Source organism: Anolis sagrei, chromosome 3 (genome assembly GCF_037176765.1).
Source record: "Anolis sagrei isolate rAnoSag1 chromosome 3, rAnoSag1.mat, whole genome shotgun sequence".
Taxonomy (NCBI): Eukaryota; Metazoa; Chordata; class Lepidosauria; order Squamata; family Dactyloidae; genus Anolis; species Anolis sagrei.
In genome coordinates this window covers 66,123,225-66,139,254 of record NC_090023.1, presented here as the reverse complement: position 1 = coordinate 66,139,254, position 16,030 = coordinate 66,123,225, and positions in this window count along the sequence as shown.

Here is a 16,030-nt window from a genome sequence, read left to right as displayed (position 1 = left end):
ACTCTGTGTCAAAGCACAGAAGAAAATGGTGGTCCAAGCCTTTGAAATATGAATTATTTCAGGCTATTAAAAAGTATCAAATACAATCTTCAGATATTTTATTCTAAATAGTGCCAGTGTCAGATGTTTCTGTAATGATGAATCATGCTGTAGTAATGCTGTCACTGCTCAGATAGAAATAGATTGCAATAGCTAGGCAAATTTAACCTGCAGTTCAGCAGAGTTATAAGTATCCATTCTTTAGAAAAAATTAAGTTGACATAAAAGAAATAAAAACATATATGAAATTGTCTAAAACATAACTAAATGCGGTTTTCCTGGCAAGATTTGTGTGAAGAAACGTAAGATTACTGCCACCAATTTGTAAACGTTTGTGAAGGAGCCACCACTCTGTGAGGGTTTATTTAATTGATAGCTAATAATATTGATTTGGTCTTTCTTCTGTGTAGCGTGACTTAACTTGGAAAGGAAATGTAACAGGGACAAGGCTTTAGGAAAACAGTAACAAGTTTATTGAAATGTAGAAGAAGCGTGATGGATTCAATCTTTCCCACTCTTAGAGGAACATATCTTCAAAGGTTACATTTATAACTTTTCTTGAACAACTCTGGAAAGGACTCTTCCTTCCACTAAACAGGTTTGAAACTTATTTTTCTTCAACTGTGTTTCTTTATTTAATAGATTACTTCAGTTATAAGCTTATTCTTTCTTTGGGATGTTTCTGTTACAATAGAGACTCTCAACACTAATGATTAATATAAATAAGCCAACTCGACTTATTTAAACTACTCAGGCTAAAAGCCCAAACCTCCCTAAATCTTACTAAGTAGAATCAGTCTTTTCCCTGTGGTTTTTAAACTACAGATCCCTTCTGGTTCTCTCTACCCAACAGAACGGCCTCTCCTACAGTTCACAGACTGTAGACTAACCATTTAAAAATGGCTGCCCTGCCAAGTGGCAGTTGGCTCCACCCCTGTTTCCATGGTAACCCAGCTCAACATAAGCTGAGCTGGCTGCCATCTCCCTTGGTTATGCCATTCTATATACTTACCATTACTAACCCTTTAAACATCTGTCTATAATTATATATAACATCTATAATTACACATAACTGCAAGTTAAAAATTTACACTTCACCACAATTTGTTTGGATGAGTTGTCTTTTCCTTCAAGGATGAGAAAATCACTTAGTGGATTTTCATGGCCAACTGGGGGTCTGCATCCCGATCTCCAGAGCCCACTCAAACTACTATGCCATGCTGGCTCCTAATTCTGTTAAATACTCTTTCCTTAAAACGTTTGGTTATGAAATGTCTATCAAAATAATTAGAAAAAAAAAGTCTTAGCCTGTCAATGGTGGAACAGCAAAGAGCATACTGGTCTAGCCCTGCAAGAATACTTTTGTATTCAGTTGTACTTTTTGCGTAGCAAGAATGAAGGTGCACCTACACCAGTGGTTCTCAACCTGGGGTCCCCAGATGTTTTTGGCCTACAAATCCCAGAAATCCCAGTCAGTTTACCAGCTGTTAGGATTTCTGGGAGTTGAAGGCCAAAAACATCTGGGGACCCCAGGTTGAGAACCACTGATCTACACTGCAGAACGAACAATTTGACCACATTTACCACAGTGGCTCAATGCTATGGAATCATGTGAGCTGCAATTTTATGAGGTTTTTAGTCTTCTCTAACAAACTTTGCTTGTGCCTCACCAAACGACAAAACCCAGGATTCCATAGCATTAAGCCATGACACTGTATCTTGCTAATATTTTCAAACTTAAAGTACCACTTCAGCATTGCCTTCCATTCTTCAAGTGACAGTTAAAGTAGTGTCAAATTGCAATGTAGATGCACCCTGAAAGAAGAGTTCTGGAAGATCTCAGAATCCAGGCGGGGCAAATACAAATAATATGGCCCAAACTATGAAGAGCTTCATAGGTTACAACTAATATTTTGTCAAAGGCTTTCATGGCTGGAATCACTGGGTTGTAGTTGGTTTTTTGGGCTATATGGTCATGTCCTAGAAGCATTCTCTCCTGACGTTTCGCCTGCATCTTTGGCAAGCATCCTCAGAGGTTGTGAAGTCTGTTGGAACTAGGAAAATTGGGATGCAGTCGAAACGTCAGGAGAGAATGCTTCTAGAACATGACCATATAGCCCGAAAAACCTACTAAAACCCAACTAATATTTTGAATTTTGTCTTGCAACACATCATTACCCATATTGGGGGTTGGTGCTCATCTTCATTTGTAAGCTGAAGAGCCGGTATTGTCCGTAGACACCTCCAAGGTCATGTGGCCGGCATGACTGCATGGAGCGCTGTTACCTTCCCGCCGGAGTGGTACCTATTGAGCTACTCATATTTGCACATTTTTGAACTGCTAGGTTGGCAGAAGCTAGGGCTAACGGCGGGAGCTCATGCCGCTCCCCAGATTCGAACCTGCAACTTTTCAATCAGCAAGTTCAGCAGCTCAGCGGTTTAACCCACTGCACCGCTGGGGGCTCCATTTATTAAGATATGATCACAAATAAAACACATATCTTTGATGGTAAGGTAGGCATATTGTTTTTTATTTAAAAAACATCACACTTGTACAAATATAAACTTGTATCTTTTCAACAGTATGTAAGATGACAAAGAAGATAGGGGTGTGTGCCACACTCTGAAAATACATGAAATGCTGATGGATATCAAGCCTCATCAACATAGCCAATGGCGGGAATGATGGGGATTGCAGTGCAATATCATCTGGAAGGCCATGGATTGTTCACCCCTACTATACACCAAAAGTAAGAATAATATATCTTTGAGTGGGAGCTAATTTTTACCCACATGCTCTCCCCACTATCACATCTTTCACCAAAAATAATTCAAAAGTGAGAAGAGTTTTAATTTCCTTGGTGTAACTTGTGATGTTAGTCAATGCAGTTGTTTGTTGAAATGACTCTATGGAATGTAGGCTGCAGCAAGATTCCTTAATAGCCTCAATTAAATAAAGCTGTGATTTTGTTTTGGGTTCCAGCAAAATAAATTGGCAGCATACTGAGTCTCCATGAGAGTCCAAATATTAACTATATATTTAAATGTCCTTCCATTATGTTATTTTTTCTTTTTGTAAAAAGCACAGACAAAAAGCTGAGCTATAATATTATCTCTGATGCACTCATTTTTAATTTGTAAAGAAAGATGTGATAGTGTTATTGTCACCACATCCACTCCCACTCATACCAAACGAATAGATTTAATTCCTACCTTATTATTGTGCTGCATATGAAAAGTACAGAGTACATCATGAGATCTTAAAATCAGCTACTGAGGTGGTAAACCTATTTCTAGACTATGCCACTTCAGACCACAGACTGCATAGATATAGAAAACAATAATAAGACAAAGTTAGTTAAAATAGAAAATGTATCTCGATTTTGAATATGTTGGTTAATTTATTTGAAAACAAGGGTAAATAAATTATTTAAATGGATGACTATTTTTATGCCCATCCATTTAATGTTATTGTTTTTTATGGTTAAGTTCTAGTTCAGGTTTACATGCATGGACCATGAAAAATAACAGTGTCTTTTGCCCTCCCTCGCAGTCTGAAAGTGTAAAATGATAATGAGCTCTCATAGCCAGAAGCGAGTCAAGTATTCAACCACTTAGGGAGCTAATGATCCGTGGGGAGTCATCTTGCCCAATTAAAGCCAATAGAGATAAAGAATTTCTAGGCAGTGAGCAGGGTGGAGGGGAGTGATACTTTACATTTAGGAATACCTTTGCAGGCTTTAGAGACAGTATATTGTTGATATTGTACTTAAGTTTTTCTTGCTTCAAAATCTATTGTTTACTTTATTTATGTCATATAGAATCATAGAATCACATAATTACGGCATTGGAAGAGACCAAATGGGCCATATAATCCAACCCCCTGCCATGCAGGAAAAGCATTATTATTATTATTAATTATTATTATTATTATTATTATTATTATTTTACTGACACAAAAACACAGTATGTCACAGCAAACAAGATATATATACTGGATTTCCTATCACAAAATCACAAGTCGAACACTTCCCAAGTGTCTAGGACTGTGTGATGTATTTTCAAATGATGCTCGCAGATCCAAGTAACGTGGCCTTCTGCAGTTGACAAATCATGATTTTGTCAATGTTTATTTTTTTTCCAAATGCTGGCTGAGATCTTTTGGCATGGCATCCCGTGTGCCAATGACCACTGGGACCACCTGTACTGCTTTATGCCAGAACCTTTGCAGTTCAGTTTTGAAGTCCTGATAATGGTTGAGTTTTTCCAGTTGTTTTTCCTCAATGCGGGTGTCATCCAGTATGGTGACATCAATAATCTAAACTTTTTTTCTTTTCCACAGTCATGGTGTCTGGTGTATTGTGTTCCAAAACATTATCAGTCTGGATTCAAAAGTCCCACAGTATTTTTACATGGTCATTATCCATTATTATTATTATTATTATTATTATTATTATTATTATTACTACCACTTTTTGGATCCTGCTTTTCTCCCAAAAAAAGGACCCAAAGCAGCCACCAACATCTCAAAAACAGTATAAAATCAACAGCAATTAAACACATCTATAACGTATGAAACATCAATAAAATATAACATAATCATAGAGACATTTAAAAACCATAAATAAACATTGAAAAAGCATATGCATTACACTGGTGTGTCATCAAAGTATCCCTGACAGAATGTTTAAAATTTTCCAAGAAAGGAGCTTCCATCACAACCCAAGGCAGAAAGTTCCACTGTTGATCAGCTCTTATGATCAGAAAGTTCTTCCTAATGTTCCAGTAGAATCTCCTTTCCTGTAATGTGAACCCATTGATCTGAGTCTCATCATGGATGGCTGCTGCTGATGACCAACATTCGAAAGTCCAGATTCAATGTATGAAAATTCAGTGGTATCAGCCTCTGTTATTGATGTTTTTGCTGGCCTTTACTGAGCTGAAAATACATTTTAGAGGATTCTGGAGCAGGGGGCTTTATAGGGCATGTGGCATATGAATGAAAGAGAAAATGTTTTTCCCTCTGAATATGCCTGCAGATGGGCTTCCATGAGTGTTATGATGAATACTAGCCATTCAAGGGACTGGAGCCAATGCATTGATATTCCCTATGCTGCTGGCTGCATTTTAACATAACCACCTTAAGTCAGAATGTAACCCCCCTGAAAAAAGATATGTAATTTTAGAGTATATTCCCAGTAACAGTGTGTATGCGTGTGTGTGTGTGGGGGGGGGAGTGTTTTAATACACTGTTATATCATTTTACAGCATACTAGTGAACAGTGTGAAAGGACAGGAAAAACAGGAGAGGGAAGCAGGAAGAGAAAGTCCATGATGAAGTGTGTGAGTAACACAAAAAAGTTGTAGCAAATACAAGAGACAGTTGATGAGAAATGGGAAGACAGAAAAGATGGAAGGAGGAACTAGTCAAGAAAGGAAAGTGAATGATGGAAGGAATAAGGAAAGGGAGGAAAGAAGGGAGGCGTGGGGGAGGGGGAAGAGAGATGAAATGTGGAGAAAGTGAACAAGAAATAACAATGGATCTGAATGTGGCAATATAAAGAGCTACTACAGAGAAACTGGATAGATGAAACAAGGCAGTGGAACTGGATAGTGATATGACAATGTGAGAAGAAATAAATGCCGAATGAGCTGGGAGAATAAAAGAGGAGAAGGAGAGCAGATGAAATGTGGAGGGGTGTCAGAGACAGCCTATCACAATTCTATAGACATTAATGGCATTTGGTATTGCAGTTATGTATTTGTAACCTAGAGTTATGGGACTATAACTGCCCTAAATGCAGTAAAACTAGTTAGTCTTACTAGAAGACTGTATTAATGCCAATGCTTCATTCTTTAAGAGCCAACAGCCAGATGAGCCAAGGAGGTCTGTCTCCTTACCCCTCACCCATTCTTCTTTGAAAACAAAAACATTTAGAAAAAATATCCAGTTAATAATCTTAATAATCTCTCACTGCAAGAAGTGAGAGAAGTACTAGACAATGGGACGTTGATCATGTCATATGATGACCTTTTTAAAGCTTTATGGCATAATAGAAAATATATTATTACTATTATTATTATGATTATTTATAAAGTAAAGGTTTTCCCTGACATTAAGTATAGTCATGTCCGTCTCTGGGGGGTGGTACTCATCTCCATTTCTAAGCCAAAGAACTGGCATTGTCCTCCAAGATCATGTGGCTAGCATAACTTCATGGAGCACCATTACCTACCTTCAGAAGCAGTACTTATTGATCTACTCACAATTGAATGTTTTCAAAGTGCTAGGTTGGCAGAAGCTGGGACTAACAGTGGGAGCTCATCCTTCTCCCTGGATTCGAACTGCTGATCTTTCAGTCAACAAGTTCAGCAGCTCAGCAGTTTAACCCATGTTTATTTATACCCCACTTTATCTACCCAAAGAGGACTCAAAACTTGACATAAAAGCATTGGTATCAAATTTAAAAATATACAAATATACAAACATTACAACAGAATTAAACACAATCAGTATTTTAAGAGATTAGATACAATCCATCAAACATATTCAAAGTTAAAAACCACAGCACCCCTGAACAGATCTCAAACACCTTCATCTTTAAAAGCCTGTTTGAGTACAAAGGTTTTAGCTTGTCTCCGGAAGGACAGCAAGGAAGGTGGCCATTCTGGCTTCCCTGGGCAGGGAATCCCAGAGTCAAGGGGCAGTATATAGAAAATATACATCATTTTAAAAGAAAAAAAATCTAGTCATGCCCACTTTCATGTCTCGCTCTTAGCTGAAATAGGGTTTTTTTTTTATAAAAAAACCTGATGTCATATGAATTATTTAAGATCTTTCAATCAGAGGCCTATCTACTTTGGTTTGCACTACTTGCAGCTTCTGAATCATCTTCAAGACATGAAAGAAGCAGTCTCTTTCTATTTTATCCTTCCATTGGCAACCCAATGCAAGTTATTTTAAGGCTAAATTGAATTTAGAAGTTAAGAGTAGTTAGCTGGTAGATACTTTTGGATTCCCAGAATCTCCAACCATTTTGGATCATAGTTCAAAAACCAGTCAAACTTCAAAAGAGATATTATTTATGGCTAAACCAAGACTGCATTTGAGGTCTAATGCACCTAGATAAAAGTGTCCATGAGCACTTCTCCCCACGTTATATCTTGGTGCACAATGCCCACAAGCATTCATTTTTGGGTTGAAATAATGCATATTTTGATAAAATGATCATATAGCATGTTTGATGTGTTCAGTAGGCTTGTGCACAGATTTGTTATAACTCTTTGCCTTCAGTTTCTTTGGCTTCTTTGGCTTGTTCAGGTACCTGTAAGAGCAAGGGCTCTGCTGCCATGTTCTTTTCAACCAAGATGGACCATGTGGCTGCCAGTTGTAGCTACCTTCTGTTCTATTCAGGATCATGCAGTGCACGGAGAGGCTGCTATGTGCTTGCATGGGATTTCCCTGTGAGCCCTGCCTGTTGGGTCAATCAGAAGAAAGTTGTGTCATGTCTTACGCAAGCTATTTAATGGGGTGAGTGCCTCCATTTCCCAGTTGCACCCTGGCTCTAGAGAAAGGTTCTTTAGTCCTATTGCCTTGCTGCTCGCTTTTGGCTTGGCTTCTAGCATTGAACCTTTTTGATTTTCCTTTATTTTCTTGATTCTTTATTTAGTGGGAGTGAGAGTTGGAAAGTGTGCGTGGGTGTGCTTTCCTTTTAGGGTGGTTTTGGGCTTTGAGTCACCCTTTGGCCTTTACTAAAGCCTTTAGTTTCTTCTGTTATCCTTCAGAAAGTATTATTAAAAGATTATTGTTATTATAATTATAAGAATTCCAGCAAACAGCAAGCTTCTGTGGAAACTTTCCCAAGCCAATGGAACCCATAATCTTTCTCTAACTCCAACCTCTTTCAGGACATAAAAATATTGTTGTTAATACTATTCAAAAGAATTGCACCAGCAAAAACACCACCAACCCAAGTTCTGCCAGCCTTCCTCTACAAATCCTATCCTTTGCAATGTTTCTCCCTTCTTAATTTAATTTAATAATAATTTCACTGCATCTAGCCACAGCCAGGAGCCCCAGTCCCCATCTTCTCCAATTGCCAGCTGCTTGTTGCCTGAGCTGAAGTCATCCTTCTCCCCTTGTCCCTGAGCCCCCCCCCCCCAATTGACCTCTTTTGGGGCTGCCACTGCTTTGCCTCTCTGAATCAGTGAAGCTGATGACCTGCTCTGAACAGCTAAGACTTAAAATGATATAATATGCTCCAAAAACATTAAGTTTTTTCCTAACATGGGTAGATTTCCCACAGTATATTTTGAATTTTTCCCACTGCTTAATACAGAAGTGTTTGTTTTTTTAAAAAAAAATTAAGGGGATAAGCTGCTTGTTTGACTGTGGATGGTGGGCTGCTGGCCTCCTCCAGTATTTTGTGAGAACAAGAAATGCAAAGGCTTTGGAAGAAGTTGTTTTTTAATTAGTAAAGATAGTGTGATAGTGGGCTGTGTGATGTGGAAATGCATCTTTGACATTTGGCAGGAAGGACTTGTGCCCTGCTGCTGCTCCTGTCGAAGTTATAGGGTGAGGCCAGCAAAGGATACCTTCTGGGGAAATTTTTTTAAAGAGATTTTATTTCTAGAAAGAAAAGAATTTTCTAAAAATCAGGAGATGACCCAAACGTTATGAAACTTGATGGGCCAACAGTGGCAGATGTGTGCTCGGAATATTGCCATTTTTGTCCCAATAGCCCTAAAAATGACAGGAAGAGGCACCCGGGGAGCCCTCCCATTGCTGCCAAAGGGCCGGAACTTGCCACATTTTCTGGCTGCAGACTGAAAATGGTGCTCACTCATTTTGAGGAGACCTGTGAAAACAAATCCATGGGTCCCTCAAAATTTGCATATCATAAACGTATTGAGGTTCAGGCAAAATGAGTAAACCTAGTATGGCAACAACATCTAAACAAATCTTGCCAAATAAATCCCATGTTTGATGTCCTGCGTCTAGCTATTCTTTCAGTTTTTTGTAGACATGGAAAATGTTGTTTCCAAGTAAGGTTGCTGACTTAACTTTTGTGATCTTTTCCAATGCTTTACTTTAAAAGAAGATTGGGGAGTTGAAAAGGAGATGAAACCATTTTCCTTGTGCAATGGCTGTAGCTGCTTAAGTTCATTTAAGGAGTAGGATATTTCATTTCTGGAGGGATCCTCCAATAAACCAGATTTACAATACAACACTTTGCAAACCATGCTATGATTTCCTAGAACAGATGGTGTAATATGTACCATTGTTTAGAATGTATGTGCACCATCCTTTGTTTTTAACAAGAAGTCAATTGTTTTGGTATAATCACCACTTTCCCCAGTACGAAGAAAACAAACACCCTCTCTAAGGGGAAGTAGTCTGTGATAAATGAAGCAATTTAAATGTACAAGCAAAATATTGCCTGTTGCAAGAATATTGTATCTTTGTCAAACAGATTGGTCAACGCTGAGGAAAAACTAGGTCACAGTGTTGTTGTGTTGATTTGTGATGAATGCATGGCAAAACCCTGAAGGGAAATTAGGTATTAAATTAAATAGATGCATTTCTGAAACAAGATTTAATTTTTTACATATTTGAACTATGTTTGAGTGATAAATCACTCTTAATCATTAGAAATGTGCAGAATATTCCAAGAAGATACTACAGAAAAACAATTAATGTCTAGAATTGTCAGTGAAGAGAATGGAAGTGATGCATTAATTTAGCAAGATGCTTCAGTAACACCAATTTATTATACATCTTACCCTCTATTTGCATGTTTATTATGGGATGGCAGTTTTGGCTTCTGTTATTGCTCATTAGCAAACATGGCCTTTTGTGTAACCTAATAACAAATCAACCAGTCTAAACCCAAATAAACACTGGTTATTGCTTAATTAAAATGGCTCGAACGATATGGGCTAGGGTCTCATAAAATATTTAACTTGCCATTCCCTGGGGCCAATTTGGCAAATTTAGTACACATATGTAATACAAAATACTTTGACACAGACAGTCTAAATACATTTTTAGTGACAGAAGTAATATTAGTGATAAATGGTTCAAAGTATCAAGTTTTCAAATTGGAGTAAGAAGAGAATTCAGCCAAGACATGAGTTACATGTTATAGTATCTAGTGTGGAACTGGGTAATACTGTCCAGTTTATACTATTCATAGTATCTTGTCTTCACCTGTAACTCCTAATTTGTATAGAGCCCTTGATAGGAAATTGATTATCCACCTTGATCCATATATACTTGAGTTTCATAAATCCTAATGCCTTTCAAAGATTACATTGCCTTTGCCCATCCATCTCGCCATCTCCACTAAAAAGTGAAGAGTGAAAGTGGTGAAGATGACTGAGAACTTTATTGCATGGAGCTAGCATACCAGCAGAGAAGCAAGGCTGTTCCTATTGGATGACACCATCCAATGTCCATTGCTGGTCTGCCACCTCCCCGCAATGCAGTATGTTTAGCTATTGATGGGGGGAAAGCATCAATTGCCTTTGATAGTGCCACAGTCCAGAGATTTATTTTATGAAATGAAGTCAAAGCACGTCTATGGCAACATGTTGGTGATGTCAAGGAGTAGGATTGTCCTATTCCCTCACTCAAAATAATGATTTTTTTAAAAAAATGTAACCCACGTTTTTTTAAAAACTCAGCCAGAAGTACATCCAAAGCATTGCTGTTGTGTGATGCTAGCAGAACTGTGTTGAAAAAGGTAATGATACTGGTAATTGTTGCTATACCTGGTTGTGGGACAGTCACAGGATAGTGGCTTCATGTGGAAAAGACCTGATGGGCATAAGCTTTAGGGTAGCTTCTAGAACATGCTACATTAATGCTTTCTATTTTCCACTGCATGTCTTTATGTCTGAATTGAGATGTTTTTTATATTGTCAGAGACAGAAAGGTGGAATCTGTTCATTCGATGTGCAGTCGACAAAATAAACTGTTACTTTGCACCCAATAAGTTGCAACCAGAGCTGTGGCATCTGCAGTGAAAACCAGATCACTCTTCACTACTTTCCAATTCCACATCAACAGAATTTTATGAACTATATCATAAAAAAGTATTGCATTTGTTTTTCATTTAAAATATCCTAGAGGTTTTATCTAGAAGGTATTTTGGGACGAGGGAAGCTCCAAATTTTCCTGTTATTTAGTCTGTGAAGTTTGACAGAAGGCAGTATATAATATCTTAATATAAAATAACAAGTAGAGGAGCTTAAAAAGGACAGTTAAAAGTGAAAGGCATTAGAGAAGATATATAGACGATAACCAAAACTATAAAAGGGAAGAACAGATGATATACCATCTGGAAAAGAGGATGGAACAAACTTGAGTTCCTGTGAAGGCCAAGAAAGACAACATGCTGGTAAGAGATAAGGATGTTAAGTCTAGATGGAAAAGAAAGATACATCTCTTATCCTCCTTAGTGCAGGAAAGATTACATTCTCCAATGCCATAGCCTTGGAATAGTGTTGGCAATTACACAAAATATGACTGAATCTGAATTTTAGTAGATAAATCTAGACATAGTGAAGCTGGAACTATGGTTATCTGGGTGGATGGAAGATGAATATAAGATGAAGACATTTTTCAGGTAGATTTTTGGTAAAGAGATTTGAAAGGGGAAGACGTTGTGACACAAACATATATTGGTATTGGAAGGGCAGGCAGACAATGAGGGAAGGGAGATATATTGGAGGAAGAATAATGTCTAGGAAGTAAAAATGTGAACATTATTATTTCATATTATATGTGAGACTATGTTGTATTTCTGTACTGAAGTTTGTGCATTTTAATTCTTCCCCCCCTAATTTGCACATATATTTATGCAGTTTATTTCATTTGCATAACACTTACCTATTGGCTAGAACATTTTATATTCATATTTTCAACTTCAAACATTGCAGCAGTTCACATTTTAAAACATGTCACTGGAAACATCTGTGAGTCTCTCCTGGAGACAAGGTGCTCCTTGCATTTATTGGTTTGTTTGTTTTAAATCCCATCTATCATAACTTCTTTTTCAAGAAATCTATGGAATTAAATTTTTTTCTTGCATTGAGACAGTTTTCAGTGAATTTTTTTTCTTTCCTCTACTTGGAAGAGATTCAGCTTACACTGAAGTAGGGCTCTCTGCCACCTTCAGTCATCTGGTTCTATCTCACCTTTCAAGTAATTGGAAACAGATTTTGAAGGATAGTGCAAAAGAAGAATGAAGAATGGTAATAGAGAAGCCTTACATATGCCTTAGAAAAGTGAAATACATTATGACCCTATATCCAGGGGACATGTTCTGGGAATTTTTGTAGATATTCAAAACAGTGGATAAAAACAGACCCTATTGTAATGAAGGACACCTGGCCCAAGAACACAACAGAGTCATGTTGGAGGACCTAGGAAACATCTAGAGAGGATAGCAATACATGAGAATGTAAATATTACTCCAGTGTTATTTCACCAAACAATAATAACACTCATGATTTTTTTTTACTTTAAATCATCCAGACTTGTGAAAGGCCTCAGATGCTGTACCTGCATGACATTTTTGCATGTTTTAATACCCAAATGGTGTGTATCCTTCCTAGTTTATTGCCCACAAACTTCTGGGAACATCTGCCTTTGTTTTTTGTATATCTCTGGGCATCCTACCAAAGATGTATTGTTTGTGGAAGGATGGGGACCCTTTCACCCACCCACACTACATTCACCACATCTCAAACAAGACTTTAAGCCCTGGTATATTTATGGCATGACTGGATGCAAGGCAAGAGCAATAGCTATGAGGTATTCAAACATTAGCCTGACATTTACTGGGATTTTTAGCTATCCTAATCATTTAAAAACATTTCACAATGTATCACTTTGTCTTCAGTTCAATGATTTTTTCCCTTCTATATCAACTACAAATATATTTTCTTAGACTCAGGCAGGGTCACTTAGAGAAGAAATTTAGCACAAGCTCTTGAGCCACATTCCTTTCCTGGATATGACATGTAAAGAAAGACATGAAAAAGTGGCTCACAATATTTGAATTGTTCTGCCTAGCAGCCAAGAAAGGTGTAGGAAAATATCTTCCTCTCTTGTATGGAGTACACTTTTGGGGGCTGATTTTATAAGTTGCTGTAAAATGACAACAACAACGATAACAACAACAGGCCAATAATCCATCAAACATGCCTCCAGATCTGATGTTATGCCATTCCAGATATAATGAAATTCTCCAGTGCAGCCTACTAGGCAGTGTGAAAAGAAAAATGCCGCTCTATCTCTTGCACAGTTGTTCACACCTTTTGACCTCGGCAGGACTTAATCACAAGCCAAATAAAATGTTCTGTAAAGAATAAATAGGTGCAAGAACTTTTTTAAAAAGTGGAATCCTGAAGTGGGGCCACTACATAAGTTGTACATGATTTTAGAAAGCCATTGCAGCATTCTAGTTTCTATTTCTATTGTACAGAAACTCTGCAAATATGTGGTTAAAGTCCAGTCAGGTCTGTGTGCCATAGGGCAGAATGGCGTAGCCAACTTACACAGCAGATTCACCCAGGAGCAATTAATTCATCTGCTTCTTAGCCTCACCCCTAGGCATACTTTCATCACTGCTGCTCCAGAGGGCTCACTTTTCTCCAATGCCTGTGGGTAGCCTAGTCTGCGAGAGAGAGAGAGAGAGAGAGAGAGAGAGAGAGAGAGAGAGAGAGAGAGAGATGCAGGAAAGTATCAAAAGTATGGCTCGAAGATGGGAAATATGCATTTATCCTGGGTAGCAATCCTGGGGAAACAGGTGTGAGAGCAGAAAGGCTAATGGATCACTAATAGAAGTGGAAGGCTTTATTCAAATTGAAACAAAGGTGCTCCTGACAAGAGCAATTAAACCTTTTATAGTTATTTTTAGAGCTGTGTAACTATGTTGAAAGCTTTTGCAGTTATTTGAATTCTCTTCCCCCAGTTTCCCCTGCCCCCCCCCCCCAATTCCACTCAGGTGTCATTCTTTATTATATTACTTGAACCATATTTATATAGGTGATTTATAACTACTGCAGAGCCATTTGAGCAATCTGTACATGTTGTGCCTGCCACACAATGCCCTTGAGGTGCTTATTTCTTTCAAAACATTTGTAGAAAGAGAAGGTGGAATGTTAGCAAATGGACATATTGTGAAGCCTTCAGGCCTCAAAGCATTTATTGTGTCTCACCCTTCAACTATTATTAAAGATGCAAATGTTCAGAAATTGTAGTTTTAAATATTCTTAAAGTGCTGGACTACTTTAAGAAAAAGTTACAGTAGGAAAGCTCAGTATAAGGGATTTGTAATTATTCACAGTTATAACATGCAGCTTAAAAATTATCTGCATTGCTCAACACAACCAGTTATTAGGGCTGGTTTCATTTGTGCCTTGTTTGACTAATCTCTTTCATAAGATTAATACATTTGATTCGATATTAAGAAACACCCCCACGTGCACCCACACAAATACTTAAGATTCAAAACACTGACCTATGACTTTTTGGAAGAGTTATGTAAGTCTTGTAAATGGTTCTAGGTCTCTGTTGCAGGCATCACTTCTTCCCCAAAAGGGCTGTGTTTAGTTTTCCCAAAGGACCCTTAGGAGGATAGCAAGGTCAGAGTGGAGGGAGAAGCCCCTCTCCTTCACCAAAGGGGGTGGTGAGGGGGGTCTGGGGTGGACAGGTGGGAGGGAGGGATGCCTGGCTGGATGGCTGGGCTAGGAAGAAGCTCCTCTGGCACATGGCTGGCCCAGAGAGAAACAGGAAAGACCACACTTACAGTGATGCTTTAATCGTGGAAGCAAGCAGAATTCAGGAGAACGTAGATTAGGGTGGGGACTTTTGAATTTTCTGGCACAGGGGTCCTCACCTTCTCAAACTATATTTCCCAGAATTCCTCCCTCAAAGTTTTCATGTTCATTCTCTAAAGGGATTTTGAGCTAATAGGGAATTGTTAGAAGTTAAATCAACCCTGTGAGGTAGGCAAATTTGAGAGGCAGTAACTCCAAAATTTACCTAGTAGGCTGGATGGGCATTTGTTGGAGCTGCTTTGACTGTCCTTTTCCTTCCTGGCAGAAGGGGGTTGGGGTGGGTCTTATAGTGAAATAGTACTGTCAAGTTTATGATGGTTAAAATTCCCTAAAATTCAGTAGATGTGCACACCTTTCTGAAACTTAAGGGGAATTATGCCGTAGAAATTCAAGTATATAGGTCTTGTAGTTTTTTTAAAATGTTGTTCCTAAAAGCTTTTTTAAATGTCCAAAATCAGTGAATGTGTGAAACGTGCTGAAATTGGAGGGGGGAGGGGGGGAAATGTGTATAATTGTAGCAAGTTTCACCCCAATAGCTCTAAAAATTAAGGAGAAGGGAGCCCGGAAGCTTCCTCACTTGCACAATTACCTAACGAAAGTGTAACAAACATTCATTATATCATTATAGTTATGATATGGACCCCTTATGATATTTTAGAAATACATCAGAACCTATTTGCCACCACCCCTAATTTAGTAATGCATTTTGAAACATCTTTTTCATTGATTGCACAGGCCTCCTGGTTATGTATGTCCTTTCTTCCTTAAAAAGATAATATTCATAGAAGATAATATCATGAAAAATTCTCACTGCAAATTAAATGTTAGAGGAAGCTTTAGAGTTTATGGAAAAGAGAAACATCGAGAAGCCACTATTTCTAATTTCCAAGTGAATGATGATTATTTGTTCTTACAAGCAACATCAATGGATTCATTTAAGTAATGTCCACTGAGACCTACATTTATTGATACTGACATAGAACAGAATACACAGAGCTTAACTTCAGTTTGCCACCTTGCTTAAAATTTTGAAAACATTAAAATTGACTACAAGATTATTAGAAGCAACTGAGTCTGTGTCTACAACGGAAAAATCCCCCAAATGAACATATAAACTCCCCAAATTCAACATTGGAAGTTT